Genomic DNA, 27764 nt, shown 5'->3' on the forward strand with positions numbered 1-27764 from the left:
ACCTTTCTAGCCAGCGTGCCGTGTTTGTTTGTGGCCATGCATGAGTTCAGGCAGCTATCATCATCATTTGTATTAATGGTGGACACGGGAAAAGCTGGCATGAAGTGCACTCTCCGAGAGAATTCTATGGATACCTAGTGAGACAACATTTGTTTTCAAAATGAGTTGGAAAGTTCACTTTCCAAGCTTTATGCAGGTATGTCTCCCATGTATCTGTGGAGATTCCGCTGTTTTCTTTTTTTTGACCACAGTTTAGATGTCGCACGTGTCTCATGTGGAAGATTGCAATAACAGAGCCCCGTGGGTGTAAAAATAATGAGCTCAGAAGGAGAAATTAGATAAAAAAGATTTATACTGATTACTTTATCAAACAATGTTTGTTTTAAACATGCACTCGCTACATTTAAAAGTAGACACTTCAAGCTTTCTATAGATATATGTCTCATTTTTGTGTGTTTTGTTTTTGCAGAGTTACAGTGCATTTTAGTGACACATTTAAAACAGTTCAATTCAATTCAATTAACCTTTATTTGTATAGCGCTTTTACAATGTAGATTGTCAAAGCAGCTTCACATAGAAGATCATAGTAAATTAAAACAGTGTCAGTCCAGTTTTCAGTGTTTAAGTTCAGCTCAGTTTAGCTCAGATCAGTGTGGTTTAATAACAGAGAGTCCAAACACTGAAGAGTAAATCCAGATCTCTACAGATCTTGAACCATGCAAGCCAGTGGCAACAGCGGTGAGGAAAAAAACTTCACCAATTGGCGAAAGTGAAGAGTGAAAAACCTAGAGAGAAACCAGGCTCAGTTGGGCACAACCATTTCTCCTATGGCTAGACTTCTTGTGCAGAGCTGCAGTCTAGGCGCCGGAGGCTGGAGAATGCTGGACCTCAGAGAAGACTCGTCTGCCACTAGAGGGTCACAGGAATCATGCTTTCTAGTCCTCCATTACCACCACAGCAGCTGCTCAGGATATGGCCTGGTCCACCATTTTGGAACCTTGAGGTCAACTTGCCACTGGTCTTGAATCGAATCAGTGGCGCTGAAGGCCTCGGGATGAGTATCCCCAAGTGGAAATAGAGAGTTAAGTGAACAATTAGCGTAGCTGCTGTTCATAGTGTATATAAACGAGATGAAAAAACCTGCATGGGGCACATTCATGTATCCAACCGCTAAGTGATGCATTGTGTATGCTTTGCTAAAAAGATAGGTCTTTAATCTAGTTTTGAATTGGGAGAGTGTGTCTGAGCCTCGGACATTATCAGGAAGGCTATTTCAGAGTTTAGGAGCCGTAAATGAGAATGCTCGACCTCCTTTACTCGACTTTGCTATTCTAGGTACTAGCTGAAGCCCTAAGTTTTGAGATCTTAAAGAGCGGGTTGGATTGTAGTGAGACAGAAGGTTGGTTAGATAAACAGGAGCTAGATTATTTAAAGCTGTATAGGTAATATGCAATAGTTTAAAAATCAATACGAAACTTAACAGGCAGCCAGTAATAGGAGGATAAAGGAGGTAAGGAGTATAGTTTGCGAACACTGTTTATTTTCCTTATTTGGCAAAAGCACACACTTTTGTTGTTATTGTGAGGGTACACACAAAAGGTAGATACCTAACAGATTTGATTGATGTATTGCTCTTATCTGTACGATTAAAACTGAAAGTGTAATTTAAGATGCCACAAACTGCGTATATGCAGTTGCCGCTCCTGAGGGTTAAGCTGCTTTGACACAATCTACATTGTAAAACCACTATATAAATAAATAAAGATGAATTAAATTTTATTTTATCATAAAGTGGATAAAAATAGGATAGTTTTATTTATTTAGATGTAATTATAATTCCACGAATATTACTTAGTTTATAAAATAATATAAAATCATATTTCTCTCAAATGCAAATAAAGACAACTTGGTATTAAAAAATGTATAATATTTCAACCATTTGTGAGTAACATGTTTTTTTAAGTTACTTCTGTTCTCACAATACAAAAACTAAAGCAGCATTTATAAAAATATTGTGAATTTAAAAAAAGTTTGGGTTTGTGTCAACTAATTTAAATAATTTTTGTCATTATCTTTAATTATATGCCATTCCATTCACACGTACTAGACATGACGTTAAACATTGACTAATTTTGAAAGATGTCTTCATAAGAGTACAAAAAAAAGTGTAAAAATTAACACTTTTCCTGTCCCGGCAAGCCAGCTATTTTAAATCCCCTGTCATTTAACTAACAAGACGAATCAACTGACAGGACACTAATGAAGTAAGAGAGATTCCTGAATGTGAAGACAACTTAATTACCCAGCAGTCCTTACTTTTTTTTACCCTTTTATTAGAGTAGCGTTAAACCTCTTTCTCGTTAAGAGCCTGTGTTGGAGGGAACTGATCCAGAGTAAGAGTCCATACGGATTCTTGAGATGCCAGAGCGCAAGATTAATGTGCAGGAAGTTTCAGGATCTGGCTTTACTCACACACTCCGAGCAGGAAGTGTCCTGCAGATGGGCTCCACGCGGCTCTGACGGCTTAGTTGCACCGCCTCCCTGCTGTGCAACATGATGCTACCTGCGACTGGCTCTCTGAGGACTTTGGGGGGTTGTCGGATATGTCAGCCCCCGCTGAGCCGACAGGTGCAGGTGTGTTCCATCTTGGTGATAATGACGAGGGTGGGGATTTTGACAGCTGGACCCTCGGACATCTTCCAGACGGGCATCATGGCACACCTGTGGAGTCTGAATGCACTCTGGAAAGATGTGTGTGTGTGTGTGTGTGTGTGCGCGCATGTGCAGTTGAAGTCACAATAATTAGCCCTCCGGAATTTTTTTTCTTCTTAAAATATTTACCAAACGATGTTTAACAGAGAAAGGATTTTTTTTCACAGTATTTCCGATAATATTTTTTCTTCTGGAAAATGTTTTATTGTTTTATTTCAGCTAGAATAAAAACTTTAGAAATTAGAAAGGTTGGACTTTTTTTTTTTTTTTTTTTTACAATTTTAATATACATTTTATTAGCCCCCTTACTTACTTGCCTAATTACCCTAACTTGGCCTATTAACCAAATTAACATAGTTAAGCAATCCAGTTAAACACCAACATATTACTCTACTCTTAACCCTAACCCCAAGTAATAACAACAACACACATTTAGTTTTAATCCAAACAGGTAAAAGTTAAACTATTTAGAAAATTGCTCGCGCCTCGTGCATGTAGGAACAGCTGATGGTGACCATACTGTAGCAAAGACAAACGGCAAAGAATCGCGAATTCAGAAACGCATTTAAATTTATAAAATAGTTAGAAGCATGAGTTGCGTTTTTAACATGGTTTTGAACACAATATGTGAATAGCCCCATACAATATGCAATACAAGCACTGATCTATTGACCTTATTCTTCAATGCAGAAGTGTGCTCGCTTTTGCGATTGTTTAAGAACTTCAGATTCAATCGCCTATGGGTAAAATTACTGAGAATCCTGAACGACAGAAAACGGTCAAACTACTTGCTCTACAAACAAGTGTTTGAATGATTAATCAAACCACATAAAATATTATAATAAAAAAATATAAGTTTGCAACAGCAAGCAGCAGAACGGGATGTTTTTAACGTCTAAAAATAAATGGAGGTGAATTATAGTGAGAGACTGGAAGTCTCAAGCCAAAAAAATTTAAATAGCTGCACCCACTCGTACATGAAGAATAAGGTGAATAATAGAGTAATAAGTTATTACAAGCCACGCAGGGCGATTGCAACTTACAACACACAATTAAACACATATTTTGCAAACTACACAAAACAAAGCAACAATTTTAATCACACTAACACGCTATCAGAATCAGAATCATTTTTATTGCCAACTGTGCTTCACACACAAGGAATTTGTTTCTAGTGTACATTTAGTGACAAGTGACAACACAAAATAAATATAAAAAAACGTAAAACATGTGCTGGATAAGTTGGCAGTACATTCCGCTGTGGCGACCCCAGATTAATAAAGTGACTAAGCTGAAAATAAAATAAATGAATGAATGAATAAATGAATAAATAAACATGATCCAGAACAAGAAGAAACTGGTCCATATGAACAGTAACAGTTACTGACAAAGTTCTTGTCAAAGTCCCATCCATAATAGTCTCTACCACTCATCTTTTAATAGGAAAAAGCCAACAATTCCTGCTTTACAGTGTAGGTTATTGTAAAATCAAAAAATCTGAAAAATGATAGGATCAAACACAGCACTAGGTTGGCTATTCTGTGTTACATTTACATTTACATTTAGTCATTTAGCAGACGCTTTTATCCAAAACGACTTACAAATGAGTGTTATTGTTGTGAAAATGAACTTTAACCCTTTACAGACCCTCTAGTTCTTTCTTTTTTTTTAATGATAAAATATAAAGATGACTGATGTTGTGATTGTGGTTGTAATTCCTAAAAATTTGCGACAAAATCAAATACATCATCATTGCACACTGAAAAATATATAATTTGATTATATGGTTTGGAATTGGATGGTTTATGAGATTATTTACATTTTTGCAATAATTTTGTGTTTAAATTAAGAATATTGCAGGATCTTAAAATTTTTACATTTTTGTTGATTTTTCGTTAGATCCAGACGTCGCAAAAACACAAGTGGATCTGTCTTTTTTCCCCACAGCCGAATCACCATCTGTCAGTGATCATCATCTTTACATCATGATCAGTCCTTGATCCCCCTAGCTCTGTCTAAAGAGAAAGGCACGTTCACGTTTTACCGGATCCGGCACTTTATATTTGGTCATGTACTCTATCGACGTCAACGCATTCAAGTAAAAGATCCGAACACCAACATGATTCATTTATTCGACTCTAAGTCGACTATTCCGTTAAAGAATCAATAGTTTTAAACACAATGCACTTTCAGATTTAAACCTCAGCTGGTTAAAATTACTTTCCATGCAATGTGTAACACAGCACTAAGTGAATGAAAACATCATTCACTTAGTGCTGTGTTACACATTGCACGGAAAGTAATTTTAACCCATAATAGGTGCTCTTTAAACCTATCATGTTTAGAAATGTTTAAAAAATCTTCTTTCTTTTAAATAGAAATTGGAAAAAATATATACAGGTCTAATAACTCAAGAGGGCTAATAATTCTGACTTCAACTGTATACGAAGCCCTTGTCCTCTAGCTACTTTCTGCGAGGGACTTAACACCCAAAACATACTAATTAATTTCTTTGTTTTACTAATTAACGTCTTCTTGGCCCACGTTAGCATGCATGCTAATCTGCGGCTCAGAGCAACTTGATGACTCGCGATTAATGGCTGCCTGTCAGGTCTGTCCCTAACAGGGACTTTAGCAGTGCACTGTTTAATATTAATAAATTACATTAGGCTGATATTTCATCTATTCTTTCAGGGATTGTACCTTCTGAATTATAGAAGAGCATCGTGAGGGGAAGTGACTAGCACGAGCTGTAAAAACGAACATAATAAAGAACAAAAGGCCAGCATGCACTTCTTCAAACTGACATTAGATCTTAATTTAGGTCGAGATATAAAGTGATGTAGGCAAATCTACAGGGTCCAGATACACAGTTTCGTGGCCCCATTAGTGATAAGTGCTCATGTTCTGCTGATAGATGCTTGTGTATTAAGACTCCACTTCGGCTCTCATGGGAAGTATGAATGATTCACAGCGAACAGTGGCTTTTGTATGTAAAAGTAGACCCTGAATGAAAAGACACGCTCATGCTGTGCTCGACATAGATTCCATTAAACATGCTTAATATTTTAAGGCACAGATAATACTCTGAATGTTTGTTATGTTCTTGCGCATGTCATTCTTGTTTAATGCAGTACCTAAAATTGTTTCAGTACATGCCAGTTTTGGAAATTATCTCAATTATCTATGATTTCACTACAAATAAAACAACACTATGGCTCCGTGGTTAACACTGTCGCCTCACAGCAAGAAGGTCGCTGGTTCGATTGCCAGCTGGGCCAGTTGGCATTTCTGTGTGGAGTTAAGTGAATTGGGTAAACAAAATTGGTCGTAGTGTATGTGTGAATACAAGTGTGTATGGTTGTTTTCCAGTACTGGGTTGTGGCTGGAAGGGTATCTGCTGCGTAAAATATATGTCAGAGTAGTTGGTGGTTCATTCCATTGTGGCGACCCCTGGTTAGAAAGTAATAAAGCCCAAGGAATGAATGACTGGATGAAACAACATCCTTTAGGGTAGATAGTGTAAATGTAGTAACTAACCAATCGATGTCAATAAAAAAAATTAATAAAACTATTATTATTATTTTTAAGAGTTATTTGGGAAAAATTAACAAAAAATTCAAGACAACTAGACGAAGAAATTCTGCTCAATGAAATTCATAAAATCGTACACATTTCTATCGATTTAAAAAGCGCTGCAGCCGATCAGAGGAGTTTGATTAGTCACCAGTGAGAATGGTTACGTCTCACCTGACTGAACTCTGTGTGCTTGTGAATTCTCTCATACACAGCTACAGTATGTGCTGAAAAAATGAAGTAAGTATAAGATTCACTGCAGCTTCAGTGATTATAATGTTTTTTTTTTTTTGCAAATACATACATGCTAGACAAAATTTTCTGTGTAGCCAATCTTCCTTAAAACACAAAAAACCTTATACTTGTATTGTTTTAGTTGGGGTTAATAATGATTACTACAATATAAAGAGTAATAATCGACAAGAAGCATTTTCACACTAATGCTGCAGTCTGGAGCTCAGTTTCTCAATACCTAAATTTATTAGCTCTTGAGTGTTCACAACCAGCAAAGTTACGAACACTCATCACAATTCCACATGTGTTTCCAATGCTATCTCATGTCTACTTGTAACTTTTTTTATTTAGTGGCTAAATTGTTATCAGGGGATCGCCACAATGGAATGAACCGCCAAATGTTCCAGCATCTGATGCTCTTTCAGCAGCAACCCAGTGCTGGAAAACACCCATACCTTCTAAACTACTGCCAATTTAGTTCATTTAATTAACCTGCAGCGCATGTTTTTAGACTGAGCAGGAAACTGGAGCACCCGGAGGAAACCCACGCCTTCATGGGGAGAACAGGCAAACTCAACACAATCTCACGGCAATTCGTAACTTTTTCATTTAGTGGCTAATTCGTATGAGTTCGTACTATCTAATTTGTACAATTTAGTACGATATGCTCATCCCCCAATGACGGTTGGGGTTAGGGGTGGGGTTAGGTGCCATGCCTCCTTTTTAAAATCGTGCCATTTCGTATGACTGAACTCGTACGAATTTGTACGAATTAGCCACTAAACTGGAAAAACGTAAAATACTTACGTTTTCTCATGAGATCAGGCTGACAAACTCCACTCATCTCCTGTTTACAAAATGCATCACAAACTGCTTGAGAAACTGTTCTACTATGATAATTGGTGATGAAAATAAATGATGTTCAATAAGATGTACTTGCGTTTACTAACTGTTTATTCAGTTAAACATGAATTTTGAAATTTTCAACCCAACCTTGAGAATAGATTAACTGCGATATTTTTTATTGCGCAATAAGAGTCTCGTGTTAATGCCGATAACGGCCCACAACTAATTTTTGTACATATGAATTAGCCACTAAATGAATTAGCTTCAAAATGGACAAAACGTAAAATAGTTACACAAAACTGCACATAACACAAACCTACATGATCATGTTCTCTATGCAACTTACTGTAGGAGTCGCTGTCCATAGTGCTGAAATAAAACATTATATGGAATCGTACATGTTTAACCCAGTAATCACCATGTCATGTGAATTAGCAATGAAAACAAGTCTACATAATGCACCTACCTACAGACTGAGGCACTGACAAAATGGCTGAAACAAAACTTCTTAACTTAACATAACAAAAACAGTTTTTTGTTTTGTTTATAATATGTATTAATTTATTTCCCAGGGATGGGTTGCAGCTGGAAGGGTATCCGCTGCGTAAAACATACGCTGGATAAGTTGGCGGTTAATTCCACAGTAGTGACCCCAGATTAATAAAGGGACTAAGCTATAAAGAAAATGAATGACTGAATGAATAAATAAATGTATTAATTTTCATATTTACATAAGATGATTTTTTGTTCGTTTTAATTTACATATTCATAAAAAAAGAAGAGTCATGCGATGTACAGTAAAATACAATCGATACCTTTAATTATAATCACACCACACTGGAATAAAGTTTAATCTGCCGATTGTCCTGCCGTTGATCTAATATATTTTAATGATTACTTCAGAGCACTTGTAGGTCTACGAATTTTCAAGATCTGCTTAAAATACTTTGTTTTGGGGAAATAGAAGGCAACATTAAGATCAGTTGGACAATCATTTTTACCACCATATCTACTTAAGCTTGCAATGCTTTTGGGAAACAGCCCTGCACTCTTATTATTTTTATGTAAATATGTATTTCTAATTTGAATCGGTTTATTGTTATTAGTAATAGTTTTTTGGTATAAAAAACAAACACAGATACATTTAATAAGTTAATATGAAACGTTGACATTGGGAAGGTAAAAAAAGTCCCAATTCCAGCAGGGCAAATATTGCGTCTCTTTGAAAAAGTTAATTTGCAATCCTCATACATCTCATCCATTTGAAATGAAAACAAAAACAGCTGTGATGCTGCGCAGAGGTGAAAAATGACTGTGAATTGCATGTATACTGAAAGCGATATTGTGTTTTCTGATGTTAAGTCAATAATTCACCCATGCAGATCCTGAAAGCATGTGTTAGGAGATATTACTGAGACTGCAATATGTTGTTCATTCCATATGTCTGATATGGCTCAGCAGGCAATACAGTTGATGGTGTAGGTAAAAAAAAAAAAAAAAAACGCAGAGCAAAGCATTGCTTTTCCCTGAACCAATACCGTAAAACATGTCGACTTCCTCCATTTTTGTTCTGCCGTTTTCCCTGCGAGGGACTGGGGGGCTGTTTCAGTAATGTGATAACAATCAAACTGATGGAATAGAAAACCTGTTTGTGTCATTTGGGGAAAACACACACACACACAAATTGTTTTCTTTTCCTTCCCTTTCTTTCGATTTCAGACAAATCTGCTGTGGATTAGGTGATACATCGGATGAAGGCGTGCTTAACCAAGCATCTGTCCCGCAAAGAATGTGTGAAAGAAAGAAGGTGTGTCATTATTTATTTGGATCAGTCACAGTGGTGTTGCTGGAATGGGACTCTATCTGAAATCACCGATACACAAATGTACTTTCACATCTCCTGAAACGTTCCCTATTTAACCTGATTCACAGTTTCTGGCACATATCCCTATTTTAACCTGATTGGACGGCTGTTAGGTATAACAGCACTTGAGAGGCCAGTAGCTTCTGGAATGATTCCAGTTTCAATGCTACAATCTTAAGATGCTTCACTGAGTTTCTTATTAGAGCCGGTGTGAGTGTGCGATTTGGAAAAAAAAACCCATAATGTGTCTGACTTTACCAAGTAGGATGTGTTCCTGGATCAGCATCCTTGTTTGGCCCAAAGAGGAACAATGTTCTTATTCATCACTCAGATTTTAGCAAAGTGCAAGAGGTTTTAAGTACATTCTGTAACAGGTTATAATACAGACATCATTTATAAAGTGTGTGAATGCTCAGATTTAATCTTAGAGTATGTGTATGCTTGAATCCACTGCAGCGTTCATATTTATTCAAACAAAAAGTACTTACTGCCTTGTCAAAGTCTGGGCACACTTACACACTTTTTCTTGTGGCAAAGTTGTTCCGTATACTGCAAAAAAAAAAAAAAAGAAAACATAAAAATTAAATAATAATAATAATAATAATAATAATAATAATAATAATAATAATAATAATAATTATTATTATTATTATTATTATTATTATTATTATTATATGTAAGAAAGTCCCTAATCCAAATATCTAAAATTCTATCTTGATTATGTCTAGACAAGTAAATTGTATAATAAGCTAAGCTCAAGTAACGTCTTATTCACATTACAAACTAAAAGTAAAATTGTTCAAAAAATTTCAGGAAGGAATTATTTACTAACTTTGACTTATGGTGCTTTTACACTAGCACTTTTGGTCCCCACTGGGGTGTTATGTACGTTTAGCCAGTGTAAATGTCTTCTGAACTCGGGTGCGCATCTGCGAACCTTACCTGTGTCTGCCTGAAAGAGGTGATCTAGATTCTGGTTCTGGTTCGCAAGTGGCTCTCTGTATGTTACCAAAGCCAAAAGATTCAGTAAAGCAGAATGACCACAATGTGTATACGTCTTTCTGAGGGCAATCCAACTTGGGTTTGGAACCAGGCAATTGAACCAAGTGGGAAAGCGTCCTTATTATTTCTGAAAACAAAACAATATTTTTTAATTGTATAGAGGATGATTCTTGACTTTAGAATGTAATATGTAATATATATATCATAAAGAATTATCATACGATTATGGTCACTCTGCATCTGATTTGACTTTCTTTATATTTACATTTTACTCAAATTTGCCAATTATATATATATATATATATATATATATATATATATATATATATATATATATATATATATATATATTAGTCACATCTAGAAGAGAGACATGCACACAGGTTTGTCCATACGTTTGTTTTCTCTAAATTGCAATTTTGCAGAATAACCTTAGCACAGATTTATAACAGTTTCTGCCCAACATTTTATAAAGGAGGCCCACAATGTTAAACATAAAATCCCTTTTACATATATTACATTTGCAAGTTCACACTTATATTTTGAATGAACAGAATATGCATATTTGGCGTGTTGTTCAAGGAGAGGGCTCTGAGCTTGTAAAGACTAACTTGTGTTATTCCCCTTGTCAGGAGGGTAAGAAAGAGATAGGTGCAGAAGCAAAGTATCTAGTCTGGGGTCATAATGCTCCCCCCAGCTCCCATGAACCAAACCGATGTGATGATTTTATTTTCACATTGTGACACAGTTTCTAGAGAAACAGAATATTAATGAGAAAACACTAAGTGTGGCTTGTCTTTTTCTACTGTGAGGTGATAGGATGTAGTAGGTATTTCATTCAGAAAGATTAGGAAAAGGGTTTGAAGAGAGTCATTACAACCTAACAGACTCCTCCTGCTCATCATTTCAGTTTGATGTCAAAAAGGGAAGTGTTTTTTTTTTTGTTAGCTATGCCCAATATGTCAGACACATGTAATCAGAGAATTTAACAAAACAAACAGGAAGTGCATTTTCAGAATTAAATTTTATATTTCAAAGGCAAACCATATTTGTTTTCTTAATGATAGACGAATTGTTCACTAGAAAACTATCAATGTGGGCTAACCAAATCATATGGTTAGTTTTGATTTCATTTGTACTTTAAGTAGGAATCAAGATTGAAGCTGTGAAGCTGAGGTGGCAGAGGTATGCTAAAGCTGCGCCCATGCACACTTGTCTTTTCTCCCCATAGACTTCCATTCATACGCACGCAAATGTGTCAGACCGGGAACGCAGGGTCAAGTTTCACAGGTTGCTGCGGTGCAAAGTTCAAGCTTGGTGAACTCTGACCTGCGAAATCGCATCACTTGACTGCGTGAGACCAATCAAGGATCAAAACAAGACCTCTCTGGACAGAAATTTATAACATGGAGCAATCGCTCCCTTTTTAAAATGTCAAACAATCTTTTTTTATCCCACGTTTTTTTTCGCAGAGCCGACAGAATTCCGCACACATAAACACCGCAGCTTTAAAGTTGAGAAAATATGAATGTAGGACATGCTTGGTTATTTTGGTCTTAAGCTGATTGGGTAGTAGATTGATTGCTGACAATGAATTTGCCTTGTGAGAACATCAACTCATGCTTCTCCTGAAATCTGTTTCTAAAACATCACTTAGGAGGGTAAAGACAATAACCTGGCCGATTAGCACAGATCAGTACAAATCACTCCATTCAATTAAGGAATGTATAAGAGAGCAGCAAGTGATTTTTTTTTCTTTAGGTTGATTTATATTAACAGCATAGAGAGCAGTATCTACTGTGATTTTAATAGACAGATGTTTTACTAATTTGTTCCCCGTTTTTACTGAATTGTGAGTGTGTTGTAATGATTTTTGCTATAGTTGTAGTAAAAAAAAAAAACAATTTAACAAAAATATTGTAAAATATTAGCAAAAATTTTGGAAAAATCTTGGAAAAATCAGTCATATGAATGTTTCAGAGAATGCATGAATTATACAGCGTATGCACATACACATTAATAAACATCCAGCACCTCACATCATGTCTTTCTCTTACTGTATTCTTCCTAACCTTCTGAAATGCTCTGCACCCACCTGCTTCGGGTGATGTATGTTTTTTGCATGCATGACTGTTTGTGTTTAATCAGATGTGACATGCAAATATATGCAGATATTCTGTAAAAGTACCATTCGAGACAAAGCATTTTTGCCAAGGACAGAGTGAAAGATGTGCATGTATCCCAGAAGCCTCCAGAGCTCTCGGACCTCGGGTTAATTCAGGCTTTGTTTAGAAGCTTCTGTTATATGAGTTTTGATGGGTCACCTTGGCTCTTTCCGGTCCACTGTGTCCACCTACCGTTTCGCACTGACCCATGGGAGAAGACATGCATCCTCTGACAGATGATATTGTTTTTCCTGTTTAAAAGCACTTCGATATGGCAATTGCTCATAGTGGATTTGAATTTCATCAGCGAAATATGCCTTTGAGGGAGTTTACTTTGAGAAACAGGACTGTGGTCTTGTAATGTGAGCCTTGGTTTTGGCGCAATGTTCTCTTGTGGGGTATTTTAGGTGTGACTACACTGCAAATGAGTGAGGCTACATAGCAATTCCCAAATAATTGCGGTACTTTATGCTGTCTAAAGCTTCCTTTTGAGTGTTGATTAAGACTTCTTGCCATTACTTTAAATTACACTGACTACTGTAGTTGCATAGAGACTATTTTAAACAACAGAATTGCCTGTGATTGGGATTTTTAAAATAAGCTAAATCTCTGTAAACTGTATGTAAAATATAATAATAATAATAATAATAATAATAATAATAATTAATATTATTATTCCTTACATTTATATAGCGCTTTTCTGGGCACATAGGGGGAATCTCCTCATCCATCCACCACTATTGTGCAGCATTCACCTGGATGACACGACGGCAGCCATATTGCACCAGACCACACACCCCACACTAGCTGATTGGTGGAGACAATACAGAGTGATAAAGCCAATTATGATATGGAGAGGGTTAAGAGGCCATGATGGACAGAGGCCAGTGGGCAAATTTGGCCAGGATGCCGGGGTGAAACCCCTACTCTTTTTTTTGAAAGGACACACTAGGATTTTTAACGACCACAGGGCCCAGTCAAGACCCAAGTTTAACGTCTCATCCGAAAGACGGCTACCACGGGTTGGGTGCCCCCTGCTGGCCTCACTAACACTACTTCTGGCAGCAGCCTAGCTTTCCCAAGTGGTCTTCCATCCAGGTACAGCCCTGCTTAGCTTCAGTGGGCGACCATGTTAGAGTTGCAGAGAGCTAGCTGCCGGTATAATAATAATAATAATAATAATAATAATAATAATGAATGAGTATTTATTATTATTATTATTATTATTATTATTAATAATAATCATCATTTTAAAAGCTATTTTTATGTAAAAAGTTCAACTTCAGTTAAAATAAATCTATTAATAATTTGTCATTTGTTTTCTTTGTAGCTCAAACAGTAGCTCAAATGCCACTGTCAATAGCTTAAAATAGCTTGATTATGTTGTGCATGTAAAGATACACTGTAAAAATCTACAGTTGTAGCATTAAAGTCACAGCATCAGTCTTTTTGTTACAAAAATCTTCTGCTTTAACCACTGAAACAGGTCTGTGTCATCATGATGCCTGTCGGTGATGTCAAGTCCCCCTTGGCTGTCAAATTTACTGCCATAGAAACTATGGAGACAGTCTCTTTCTTAAATTATTGCAGCATCTCTGTGTCATTCTTCATAGGCAATGCTATTGCAATATTTATTCATTTAAAACAATGCTGCATTACTTTAAAAATCAATTCAACTTGCATAAGTAAAGATGCAGCACTTAACATTGCATCACTCTAAAATTTCCATTGGCTGCATGTGGAGGTGATGTCATGTTTAAATCCTTTTCTAAAAAGTATTAAAAAATGCATACTTGCATAAATGCAAAGTATACTTCTATGACAAAATGGCAAAATGTATGTGACAGTATGACAGAAAAGTACAGAAGACCTGAGAGGCCTGTCTCGATCACCAGCAATCCAACCACTATAGATCGCTGGAGAATATTCACATTCACACAAACTACAATCCTGCCTCAATATGAACTACAAAACTTGTCATGCAACACCTGCTCTAAATCTCTATTGATTACACTCACACAGCTGATGCTGCTCATGGACTGATTACACTTCACATCATCAGAGAAATCTGGTGCCTACCGTTCGAGGGATTCAGAGGGAATTGGTGCCATTAAAAACTGTCTGTGTCTGTTGCATGACAGGACTTGTAGTTCATATTAAGGCAGGGTTTAAACCAGCAACCTTCTTGCTGTAAGGCAATCATACTACCCGCTGCGCCACCTTGACGCCTATTTATATATGTATTAGTTATTATTAATATTCACCAGCTCAAAGTATGACCAGGCATTTTAGAGCATATGTTCTAGATCAGGGGTCTCACGTGACCATAAGCTTCTTGCACTTACCCTCCTCATTACTTAAAATAATAGTTATTAATAACAATTGTATAAATAAATAATATTTAAATAAATATTTGTATAAATAATTAAATATTTGTATAAATAATTAATATTTAAATAAACAGTTAAATAAAACAATACAAACTATTTTTCACTAAATAATGGACGCAAATCCTCCCCATGTTCTCCGGTTTCCCCCACAGTCCAAAGACATTCACTATAGGTGAATTGGATGAACTAAATTGGCCTTAGTGTGTGTGAATGAGAGAGTGTATGGCTGTATCCCAGCATCTACTGTGTAAAACATATGCTGGTATATTTGGCGGTTTATTCCAGTATGGTGACCCCTAAAAAATAAGACACTAAGCTGACAGAAAATGTATGAATGAACGTTAGCCAATAGTATGTTATGGGTTTAAGAAATAAGCACAAATGCCAGGGCAAGGCAAAATATTCAAAGGACAAAAAAAAAAAAAATAGAATAGTGTACAACATACAACATAGAATAATGATAACAACATACATCTTACTTGCTTAAACCAGTTTATTTAGACTTTACCTTTAGAGAAAAATCTAACTGGAGTGAAAATTTTTTTTAGTTAGTTAACCGCAGCGCCTACATTAATCCAGAGCTGAATGTCTCTTTCCCACTATAGTATAACACAACCAGCTGAGGTTTCAAGGTGAAAACATATGAATACAAATATACTGCATGTCTTCTTCTCTTTCAGCTAATACTTGATTCTTTCTTTACCTGCTCTCTATCTTACACTTTCTCTCTTGCTCTTCTAGCAGAAACTGGTGAGGTAAATGTAATGGACTTTGGCAGGGTTGTGTTGTCAGATCCCAGAGCTCCAAACAGTAGAAGGGGCAGCCAGAGGGGACGTGACCAGTGGGAGGGAGGTCTGACTGGGTTAGCTGAACTACGCTTTGCCCTCCTTCAGCTGATGGAGCGGTTTCTTCCAGGTGCCACCAACGGAGACTCCAGCCCTTCAGACATCTCAGAAAAGGATTTTTTTCTAGAATGGGAGTGTAGATATTGGCCAGGTTTGGGCTGAAGGAGGAAGCTGTGTTGTAGTTAACCAGCACCACTCCTCTGAATTCATCCAATGCTGCTGGGCCCAGAGAACTGCTCAGAATTACAACAAGGTATTGATCTATATTTCTCTCCGATTCATTTGGCTAGGCAGTTGTGGAGGTGAGAGGTGTTTCCTCTAGCTTCAGCCAACATCGAAATTCTTTCTCTTGATTTCCTAGGAAACCTGATGAGGTTTAAAAACAGATTGCTGTAAACCCAGTGAAAAGCAGAGAGGTTGGTATTGTGTTTTAATTCTTTCATAATCTATATAATCTTTAATATGATGCATAACAAAACCAAAAAGAAGCATTTCTAGAACTATCTACGCAAGTGTTCTGTTGTCTTTGTCCTAAACGAAAAGGAAACATGAAAATTTGGCCAACCACTAAGGGAAGGAAATTTGGACCATCTAAATTAAACTAGGTAGCGCCACCATCAACTCAAATTTACATTCATTTTTGTTGAATCTTATGACAATATTTTCTTGTTTAAAAAGGCAAATGTCACAATTTAAAAAACATAAATAAATAAATAAAAAGATACATTTTTTATTTAAAAATCATTCAATGAAAAAAATTATAAAATCAAAATAAATAGATAAAACTAAATAAATAAAACGATGCATACATTCTAACAACCTTCTTAGAACTTTGGCCAACCACTAAGAATGTAAATAAACTCTGTAGCGCCACCAACAGCTCAAAGTTACATAAAAAAAAAAAAAAAAATATATATATATATATATATATATATATATATATATATATATATATATATATCCATTCATTTTCTTGTCGTTTGTCCCTTTATTAATCTGGGGTCGCCACAGCGGATTGAACCGCCAACTTATCCAGTAAGTTTTTACGCAGCGGATGCCCTTCCAGCCGCAACCCATCTCTGGGAAACATTCACATACACTCATTCACACACACACTCTTACACTGCGGACAATTTAGCCTACCCAATTCACCTGTACCGCATGTTTTTGGACTGTGGGGGAAACCGGAGCACCCGGAGGAAACCTACACGAACTCAGAGAGAACATGCAAACTGAACAGAAACGCCAACTGAGCTGAGGTTCGAACCAGCGACGTTCTTGCTGTGAGGCGATCGTGCTACCCACTGCACCACTGCGTCGCCCATATATATATAAAGCAAGAACGTCGCTGGTTCGAACCTTGGCTCATATATATATATAGCACGTTTATCGTGTATAGCCATACACCCAAAGCACTTCACAATCATGAGAGGGCAGGTCTCCCCACTTCACCACCAGTGTGCAGCATCCACTTGGATGATACGATAGCAGCCACAGGACAATGGCACTAGTGGGGCATTAGGACTTACACAGATCACAGGTTGAGCGCATCCTGCTGGCCTTACTGACAAATTTCAACAGCAACCTAATTTTCCCATGTGGTCTCTCATCCAGGTACTGACCAGGCTTAGACCTGCTTAGCTAGTGAGTAACCAGTTGAGTTGCATTATGATATGGGTGTGGCTAATTTTTCTATCTAGCCCTAGTAGGATTGACCCGGTTTTTAGCAAATGTCTCAAATCCCCTTCAGAATGTACCATTTTTAGAACATTCAAGCCAAAATTATTTTAAGACTATGGCCCAATCCTAATTCTACCCCTTAGCCCTTCCCATTACCCTTCGTTTTGCATGTTCATGTGAAGTGGTAGCGGTGTCCCAATTTTCTTTAGCTTGAACGCATAGGGCTAAGGGGAAGGGCTTGTCAGGGTTCTGCCACTCTGGTCATGTAAATTCTTCTTTTGGTGGCAGAGTCCGGACACTAGTCATGTCTAGTTCTGTCCTGTTGTGCTCGGCTCGAGTTTCCTTGGGTCAAGCACTTGTTTCTGCAATTGTGTGTGTCTCCGTGTGTGCGCGCACCTTCGTAGTTGTGCGCAGAGCGTGCGCGCTCCCGCTTGATGCGGCCGCGCGGGCTCTGCGTGCTTCATTCCCAGCGTGTCAATCTAGTTGGTTTCGGTTTTGATCGGCGCTGGGATGAAACATGCACGCTGCGTGTGTGAGTGCACGGTGAGTGCTTTCATTCATCGTGTACTCGTGTCTTTCGTTCAGTCTTCTGTTGGTGTTGTGTCTAGCCCGTGGTGCGTGTTTACATGCACCACACTGCAAAAAATGCTTTTCTTACTAAGATTTTTTGTCTTGTTTTGTAGTCCAAATATCTAAAAATTCCTAAATCAATAAGAATTTTCTACACAAGCACAACATATTGTCTTGTTTTGAGAAATAATATGCCAATATTAAGTGAGCTTTTCCATAAAACAAGCAAAATAATCTGCCAATGGGGTAAGTAAAATAATCTTACGTCAAAAGAAAAAACAAGATAATTTTGCTTACCCCAATGGCAGATTATTTTGCTTGTTTGAAGGAAAAACTCACTTAATATTGGCATATTATTTCTTAAAACAAGACAATATGTTTTGCTTGTCAAGAAAATTCTTCTTGATATAAGAAATTTTAGATATTTAGACTAGAAACAAAATAAAAAATCTAAACAAGAAAAGCATTTTTTGCAGTGCATGTGCTTGTGTTGTCATGAACACTGAGTTATCTCATTGGCTGCGTTTTCTAGTCATTTTATGTGAGAGCATGGCTTGTGTTGTTTCTGTGTCATGCGCTCTCCCGTCTATTGTTTAGTCCCACCCTCCTTGTTAACTCATTATTAGTTTGTCATGTTCACCTGTTTGTGTCAATTTACTTTTGCTTTATAATCCCCTCATGTTTTCTGTTCTGTGCCAGTTCGTCGTTTAAACTCCCCATGTGTTTCTGCTCTTGCTCCTGTCATGCCAGCCAAGTTTGTTTGTCTGTTAGTGTTTTAGTTATGTTTTTCCGCCTCGGGGTGGTTTTTGTTCTATATCCCTCATCCTTCCTGAAACCTTGACAGGGCTAGATAGCCATTGAAACTGAGATTTCTTTAGGACCACACTCGAAACCAATAGGTAAGAAAATTTCCCAGAATACACCTGTTACAAAGACAGCATGGCAGCACACAGAAGTAAGGAGATGCACAAATCAGAATTTTTTGTCATTATTATGAATCCCTAGTAGCAAAGAATTCTGGCCCAGATTTGGCATAAAGCTGGCACAGCAGGCATTCATCCGGCACTGGCATACAGCATGTGGGCCAAACATGGCCCGGGTTTGGCAGAGGTGGCACCGCCTTTAAGGCGGCACACAAGATTTGGGCCAGATGAAAAACGTAGTATTTGGCCCAGATTTAAAAATTTGATAAGTGGGCCATTTGAGTTTGGCAAGTTTTGACCCACATTTAAAATACACTAAAATCATTTTTGAGTAAAGAAAAAAAATTCTACCAATCAGGTCACTTTGAAAAAAGCGTGCCCATAGTGTGCCTAAAGCGCATCACTCCATGGGTTTATCAATTTCATTGCAATCGTGACACATCAACCTATCTGGCCCAGTTCAGGCCCAGTTATGAGTTATTAACTTGGCTGAGACTTGGCCCAAATATGGTCCGTGTTTGGCCCTTGTCTGGAAGCCAGGTTTGGTCCAGTCATGTACCGTAATTCACTGCGGCATGTGGGCCAAGCAAAACCTGATTGTGTGGGCCAGAGCTGGGCCAGAGAAATTTTGCTATGTGGGATTTGTACAACAGACAAGCATACGTTTTTATACATTCATAATGGCGTTCCTGTTTTACAGTCATGCTTTTAAAAAAGAAAAAGATAAAAAACCCCATCTATAATCCATACTAATAACTCTTGTATTGTAATCCTACAACACACTTTCACATCAGTCACTCGATGACACTCAAATACCCTGTCAGAAAAGTCTAGTGGCTAGGAATGAGCATTCTACAGTGTCTGGTATAGTCCCACATAGCAAAATGTATCTGGCCCACACAATCAGCTTTTGGTTGCCCCACATGCTGCAGTGAGCTACGGTATATGATTGGACCAAGTCTGGCTTCCATATAAGGACCAAACAAGTCTCAGCCAAGTTAATAATCCATAATTGGGCCAGATATGTTGCTGTGTAATGGTAGAATGTTTTCATTACTCAGAAATAATTGAAATGTACTTTAAATTTGGGTCAAGAAAGGCCAAATTTACGTGGCCAACATAGTAATTTTAAACATCTGGACCAAATACTACATGCTATCTGGCAGAAGTGCCGCCTTAAAGATGGTGCCATCTCTGCCAAACCCGGGCCATGTTTGGCTCAAATGCTGTATGCCAGTGCCGTATGAATGCCTGCTGTGCCAGCTTTTTGCTACATCTGGGCCAGAATTCTTTGCCTGGGATGTTAATGTTGTTTTTGTGTGTTTGCTTAGATGAATATGATCAAGGTGTAAATGCACAGTACAGTTATGAGCATATTGCCACATTGTATCATTATGATAATTAATATCATTGACTTTGGGATTTCCTGAAGAAAAAAAAACTAAAATTAATAAATAAATCAATAACGCAACTGGAATAACTACAGCAGTCAGCATCATCGATCTCATATGAAGTAAGAGATCACGGTAACATATGATGACGTGTGCAGATGTTGTAGTGCTGTCCCATTTCTTAGGGGTAAAATTTGAAGCCCTTTCCCTTCACACTCTGTTTCAAGGGCCAAGGGGAAGGAGTATGGTTAAAAAATGAATTGGGATAGGGCCTATATCTCTGCAAATTAAATATAACAGATTCACCTTATCTAAGGAGCAAGCTTGTCAACATTCTCCTAAAGAATAAAATCACATAGTATCCTGAGATGGGACTGAAAGAACATTTTCATTTTTAGCTGAACTATCCCTTTAAGACAGTGGTGTCCAAAGTTGTTCCGGGAGGGCCGGTGTCCTGCTGATCTTAGCTCCAACTTGCTTCAACACACCTACCTGAAAGTTTCTAGTATACCTAGTAAGAGCTTGATTAGCTGGTTCCTGTGTGTTTGGTTAGGGTTGGAGCTAAAATCTCCAGGACATCGGCTCACCAGGATCGAGTGTGGACACCCCTGCTTTAAGGTCTATTTCCAAGAATGCAATAAATACATGCCAGATTTAACCCTACATCTTTGACATGTAGTGTACATGTTAGCTCAATAGGTCTGGAACATGTGTGCTATCCACTTGGCAGCCATTACCAGTTCTCCTCGTGGCACAGCATGGTTGTGAACAAATCATGATTTTTTTTTTTTTCCTACACTGTGTATTTACACACTTTGCCCCAGATTTGCATGGTGCGCGTGTTCATGTGAGCTACAGGCAAAGATGAGTGGTAAATCTGAATGTGTCGCTTTGGCTTTGGCATGGCAGGGCGCTCTGTGCTTGTGCCCATCTGTGATTGAGAAGTATGTCAGCAGGCCCTGTATATGTCAGGCTGATCCATTCAACAGAGAGATTTACACTCCTGTCAGATGCTCTGTAGTGGGAGCCAGACACTGTGTGAACAACCCGTCAATCCCTTTTCCAGCCATCACTCTCTCTGTCTCTGATTTTCTGGATACTTTCCTTTTTTTTCTGTTTCTTTTTTATTTATTTAGTTTTCACCAGGTGATTTTTTTATTTTATTTCAAATCTCAATTTACAATGTCCAATTTGCTAGTAGGGCAGCATGATGGCTCGGTGGTTAGCACTGCTGGACATCTGCTGCGTAAACCATATCCTGGAATAGTTGATGGTTCATTCAACTGTGGAGACCCTTGATAAGTAAGGGACTAAGCTGAATAAAAAAGAATGAATAATTTGCTAGTGCACATTGTTAGTCTTACGGTGAACAACTATGCCATAAATGTTTATCCATAAATAAATCTAACCATTTACTTTCACTTTGGGAGGGTGGTACTTCTCTGATGATGTCAGTTTGACAAAATATGCTTATCCACGCCCCTTCTACCATTACTTTTCTGCAAGACAAAAATAAAGATGCTCAAAAATAAAGCCACGCCCCCTACTTAATATCCTCTTTCAGTAGGACATACATCAACTGCAGCAACTTTCAGTTCATGCTGACTTTAATCTTCAGATTTATTTACCTAATATTCCTGATCTAGGTTTCATAGACAATCTTCAATTAACAGTCATCAATAATGCATCATTAATGTGAGTTAATCAAATTTATCCTTTTCCCTCTACTTTCTTTTCTGTCTTTCCAACAAGCCAGGTAGTTTTTATAAACATTTTATTATTACCTTATATTATTTCTCTAGGTTGTAATAACTGTTCCAGTATGTTTGAACACATTATGATCATTAGAATGATCCAGGGTTATCACATTGAAATAAATAAAAAAAAAAATAATAATATATAGTGGGGGAAAAGTGTTCAACACATCACCATTTTAGGAAGACAAATTATCATATGGATTTGTTTATATGGCAAAACATATCTTTTACACCAAGAAGGTTCAAAAAGTTCATACATTTAAGCTGGGTAAAATTAATATCTTGTATTTTTATAATTTCATGTTTTATCCTTTTATACAATCATTTTGTAACTAATTAAGATGAAACCATGGAAAGTTATTGTCATTAAATAATTTCAGTTTCTAGTTTTTGTGAATTACTTTTGATATAACATGTTTTGTTTAAATGTTTGATTTAATATTTATTAATTTAACATTTAACTGTTCCATATTGCTATACAATGCAATCACATAATAGCAATGGTCTCCCATATTTTTAGCTATTTTAACAGTCCTTATATACATTTTTGGTATAAGATTGCAGAAAGATGACTAGAAATGTACAGTTTTCACAATCATACTGATTACTTTTTAGTCATTCGGCAAAACTACAGTTTGTAATTAAAAAAACATTCTTTACACCATTTTTCTCAAAAAACTTATTTCTAAAGGTGCTGACTGTTGACTTGAGTTTTCACCAGAACCAAATATATCCATATATGGAAACAATATTAAGTAGTTTACAAATTAAGATATGTATAATAAAATGAAATGACACAGGGAAAAAAGAGAGTATTGAACACATAAGGAAAGGAAGGTGTAAAAATGGAGTAAAAGCCCAGAATGCAGAAGAAATCCCTCAGTAGTTCTTCAGAAATCATTTGTCCTTCATCATTGTAAATAAATATCAGCTGCTTCAGTCCAACATCTACTTTACCAGGATGATGAAGATTAAACCAGAGTGAACATTTCAAGACAATGATCCAATACACAGCCAAGGAAACTCTCAAATGCTTTCAGAGAAAGAAAATCAAGCTGTAGAATGGCCCAGCCAATCACCTGACTTAAATCCAATAGAGAATACAAAATAAAGATCAAATTTGATAGTCGAGTCCCACAGAACTATTAAGCTTATATATATATATATATATATATATATATATATATATATATATATATATATGTATATATATATATATATATATATATATATATATATATATATATATATATATATATATATATATATATATATATATATGTACTTTATTAACAGTAAAAGTGTAAACAACATTTTAATAATCGGAAGTGTGTTTCCTCTCCATTAAAAATAACCTTTTTTTTCAATGGAAAACTTTTTATAAATGTTAAATCTTAAATGCCAGACCTTTATTTTAAAGATATGTTTGGAATCAGTCTGTTTTTTAAAAGTGGTTCAGAACGGTTGGGGGATTTATTGTGATGTGATGAAATCATGTGGACATACTGTATGGATGTGGTAACCTCATCATTCAAAAACAGCCAATCTGGCATTTATGTATTTGTGCTTTAGGATCAATGGCACGTGGATACAAGCAATATGGCTAAACAAGCAGTTGTTGTCCTGCCGTGATCACGTAACTGTGAAACACACACTCTCACAGTGCCGTGATAGAGGGCTTTACCCGCAACTCAGCACCCCGGCGCAGCCTAATCAATGAGGCACTTTTTAATTAGTTTGAACAAGCCTGTGTGACTTCGCAGCAGCTCTGTACACACACACACACACACACACACACACACACACACACACAAACACACACACACACACACACTTCCATGCACCTGGTGGTGTGTACCAGAGCTCTCCGTCAACCTCTGGATAAGACTGTGATCTTTGCAAACTACTTCTCATTGTGAAGTAATTGCAGGTTGATAAAGAAAAGTCTGATTGATTTATGGACGCAGGACGAGGATAATTGTTGTACACATAGAGAATTGATGTGTTTATTAAATAAGCACCACATGCAGATTAATGCTGTTTACTGTAAACATGAGGGTTTGTCTTGGGTGCGGTTGAAATAATTGCTGAATTTTCCAAATGATTAAATTCAATGAAACAACTGTTTTTTTTTTTTTATCTTAAAATAATAGATAACAGCTTCTACTATGTTTATAAGTGTGGCATGTGCTTATTTTTTGTGAATCTTCTGCATGAACAAAGGATAAAATGTGTGTATGAGTTTGTAAATCAGGCAAAAAGCCAGAGACAGCCTCTCCTCCTTAAAATAACAAAACAAATCAATATACGCAAGAAGTATTTTGGCTTCCTCAAAGAATCTTTCAATAAAAAAATATTTCAATAATCTAAAAAAAAAACTCTCTAAATAACTTTTTATACATTGTAACCAGAGCATCCGGAGGAAACACAAAAGAACATGGGGCGAACATGCAAACTGCACATAAATGCCAACTGGCCCAGCCAGGACTCGAACCAGCGACCTTCTTGCTGTGAAATGACAGTGCTAACCACTGAGCCACTGTGCCGCTCACATCAAACTTTCATAGCATTGTATTTGTAATTTCCTTATCTGTCAACATGAATTGCAGAGATGTGCAAACATAATCATATTGCTATAATATCAGATGCGTTCTTAACTGTTTTTTTTTTCTTCTTTACTGTTTTTCATGTAAAAAATCTCAAAAATACTTAGATTTAAAGGACACCTATGATGAAAATTTTGTAAGCTGTTTGGACAGAACTGTCCAAAGAACTGTAATTCCAAGTCATTATTTTACGCCAAAATAATGTAGTCCTTAGCCACTGGCTAGACATGGGATTTTGATCACCTGACGTCATGAACTAAACCTAACCAAATATTAACTATTAAGATGTTGTGTGCCTGCTTGGCTGTATCCTGTCATATTTGCCATGCAAAAAGGTGTGTGTGTGTGTGTGTGTGTGTGTGTGTGTGTGTGTGTGTGTGTACTTTGTGTGACTCATCGTTGCAGAAAAATTAACTCCACAACAAATCTACCAAATAATCATTGGGAAATAATCATTCTTACTGTAGTATTTCTCCCAAACGTTATATGAGATCTGCTTCCTTCATGTCTGTCGCTGTGTTGTTTATCTGACGCAGCCGAGGCGAAGATTGAGGCACACTCTGACAGGCACATGTGAACGGTGGGTGAAAAGAACCAGTGTTAAAGGCACAGGCCACAAAAACAGCTACATGGTTGTTCAGAGCAGAAAATTTCAATATTTTGAAAGGTATAATAAATCATTTGTTGGATGTTTTGAGCTGAAACTTTACATAAACATTCTGGAGACACAAAAGACTTATCTTAAATCTTGAAAAAGGGGTAAAATAGCTGCCGTTTATGTACAAATATACAAATGTAAAAAATAACTGACTAAATATCATGAAAAATAAAATAACCAAACTGAAAGCCATAACACAAGCAATCATAAGATAAAATAATACATCCTAATCTATGTAAATGTTTTATCACCAGTATGTTCTTGAAGTAAACCCTAAAATCTTTCCATTTTAATATGTATTTTCCTTTCAAGCTTAAGATTTCAAGAGCATCTGCTATTACTTTGAGCAGACACACCATTAAAAACAGAGGTGGTGTCCATACAAATGAAGTTGACTTTGTTACGGTGCCCTTGCAATGAAACAGCTTGTTTAAAGAAAAACAAGTTTTTAGAAGAGCATTAATGCATCACAGAGCGAGCGACTTGATGGAAGTCTGCTCTATTTGAGCAAGAAATAGGGAAAAAAAAATATGAAAGCAGGAAGTGAGACGCTGTCAACAGTCTCCCATGACGCCCCTGTCACATCAAGCCCACATTAACTGACAATGTTGCTGTTTTAGAGAAGAGCTATTTCCAACAAGAGCATCTCTCCAGAGGAGCCCCTTCTTTAAACCTCTGAACAAGTACAAACAGCACAGTTACAGACTGTTGAGAACAAGAGGAAAGAGAGAAAGTGAAATACATGAGATGAAGGCCTAGTGGTAGAGATAGGAGCCTCATGATTGTCTATTTTTGTTCTGGGTGGACTGTCACTGCTGGATGATATTTAGCTGACAGCGCTAACACTATATTGTGGCACTACTACAAATATAAAAACACTGAAACTGAGGAAAGAGTGGAGTGAGTTTTGATTGATTTGAGCCAAACCCGTTGATCACAGGACAGATCATATTATATATATACTGTAGTTGTAGAAATAGGTGCTTAATATTGTAGCTTTCAAGCAAAGTTTGACTTTTAACAAGAATGCCAATCACATTTTGCAGTAAAATCGACTTTAGACATAGGATATGCACAGGCAATCAATTTGCAGGCCTTTATTAATAATAATAGTAAATCCTTACACTTATATAGTGCTTTTCTGGGCACTCAAAGCATTTTACGCACATAGGGGGAATCTCCTCATCCACCACCAGTGTGCAGCATTCACCTGACGCCATTTTTGGGTCAAACCGCACACCACACACCAGCTGATTGGTGGAGAGGAGACAGAGTGATGAAGACAATTATGATATGGGGAGGGTTAGGGGGCCATGATGGACAGAGGCCAGTGGGCAAATTTGGCTAGGATGCCAGGGTTAAACCCCTACTCTTTTTCGAAGGACATTCTAGGATTTTTAGCGACCACAGAAAGTCAAAACCTTGGTTTAACATCTCATCCAAAAGACGGCAGACACTAAGCAGTAAAAAGTCCCCATTACTATACTGGGGCATTAGGACCCACACAGACCGCAGGTTGGGTGCCCCCTGGTGGCCTTACTAACACCACTTCCGGCAGCAACCTAGTTTTCTCATGTGGTCTCCTATCCATTTTTACATCGAAGGGCCTTATTATACACCCGGCGCAATGGCACAAGACATGTCTGCCGTGATGTGCTGCTGTTTTCATACTAGTGGAACCCTAATTTTCTCGTTTTGTGCCATGTTGTTTAAATAACCAATCCATTTGCATCACTTTGTGGACAAAATTTGCGGATAATTTTCGTTATTTCTGTGTAGAATTTTGTAAAAAAATCGGCGGATTTATGCAAAATCATTTTAGGAGTATCGTAACGGAAAACGTAACAAATGAAGTAAAAAATAATACAATTAATTTTTTTGTTTACAACGCAAATCCAATTAGATCCACTTCATTGGTAAACAAAGCAAGTTTCTCATCTAATACATCTACTAAAAGACATACAATATTACTTTACAGACTGCATTGTAAATAAATCATATGAACATTTTAATATTACTATTATTATATCACAATCATGTTTGTGAAATGAGTAAAAAAATAGATACATATAAATGTACACACATTTACACAAGTAAATACATAGACTCAATAATGGGCTAAAAGTCTGTGGATTTCCAGCCTGATCTCACGAAAAAACGTAAGTATTTTACGTTTTGCCAGTTTTGTGGCTAATTCGTACAGATTCATACGAGTATAGTCGTACGAAATTGTACGATTTTAAAAAGGAGGCGTGGCACCTAACCCCATCTCTAAACCCAACTGTCATTGGGGGATGAGCATATCGTACTAAATGGTACGAATTAGATTGTACGAATTCATACGAATTAGCCACTAAATGAAAAAGTTACGAATTCCCGTGAGATTGTGTTGGGACATCTGCATGAGAAGATTCCGTGTAGGCCTAATCATGGGTGTGCCGGTCTAGAAAAGAGGTGTGTTAAGGTGCAGTGTTGGTGCGTTGCTATTTTGAGGAAAGCTGATTTATACTTCTGTGTCGAGTGATTGGAGTGACCCAAGGCCTCT

At 37.0% G+C, this 27764-nt stretch overlaps 1 long non-coding RNA gene across 1 annotated transcript; it reads left to right on the forward strand.

Moving 5' to 3' along the window:
* Nucleotides 1–15468: 15468 nt before the first annotated feature.
* LOC141376636 (uncharacterized) lies at nucleotides 15469–24836 on the forward strand. Its single transcript, XR_015502777.1, has 3 exons — nucleotides 15469–15887; nucleotides 15996–16050; nucleotides 23528–24836. It is a non-coding gene; the product is annotated as an uncharacterized LOC141376636 (long non-coding RNA).
* The last annotated feature ends 2928 nt before the right edge of the window (nucleotides 24837–27764 follow it).

The sequence above is a fragment of the Danio rerio genome, chromosome 11 (assembly GCF_052040795.2).
Source record: "Danio rerio strain M-AB ecotype USA chromosome 11, GRCz13ab, whole genome shotgun sequence".
NCBI lineage: Eukaryota > Metazoa > Chordata > Actinopteri > Cypriniformes > Danionidae > Danio > Danio rerio.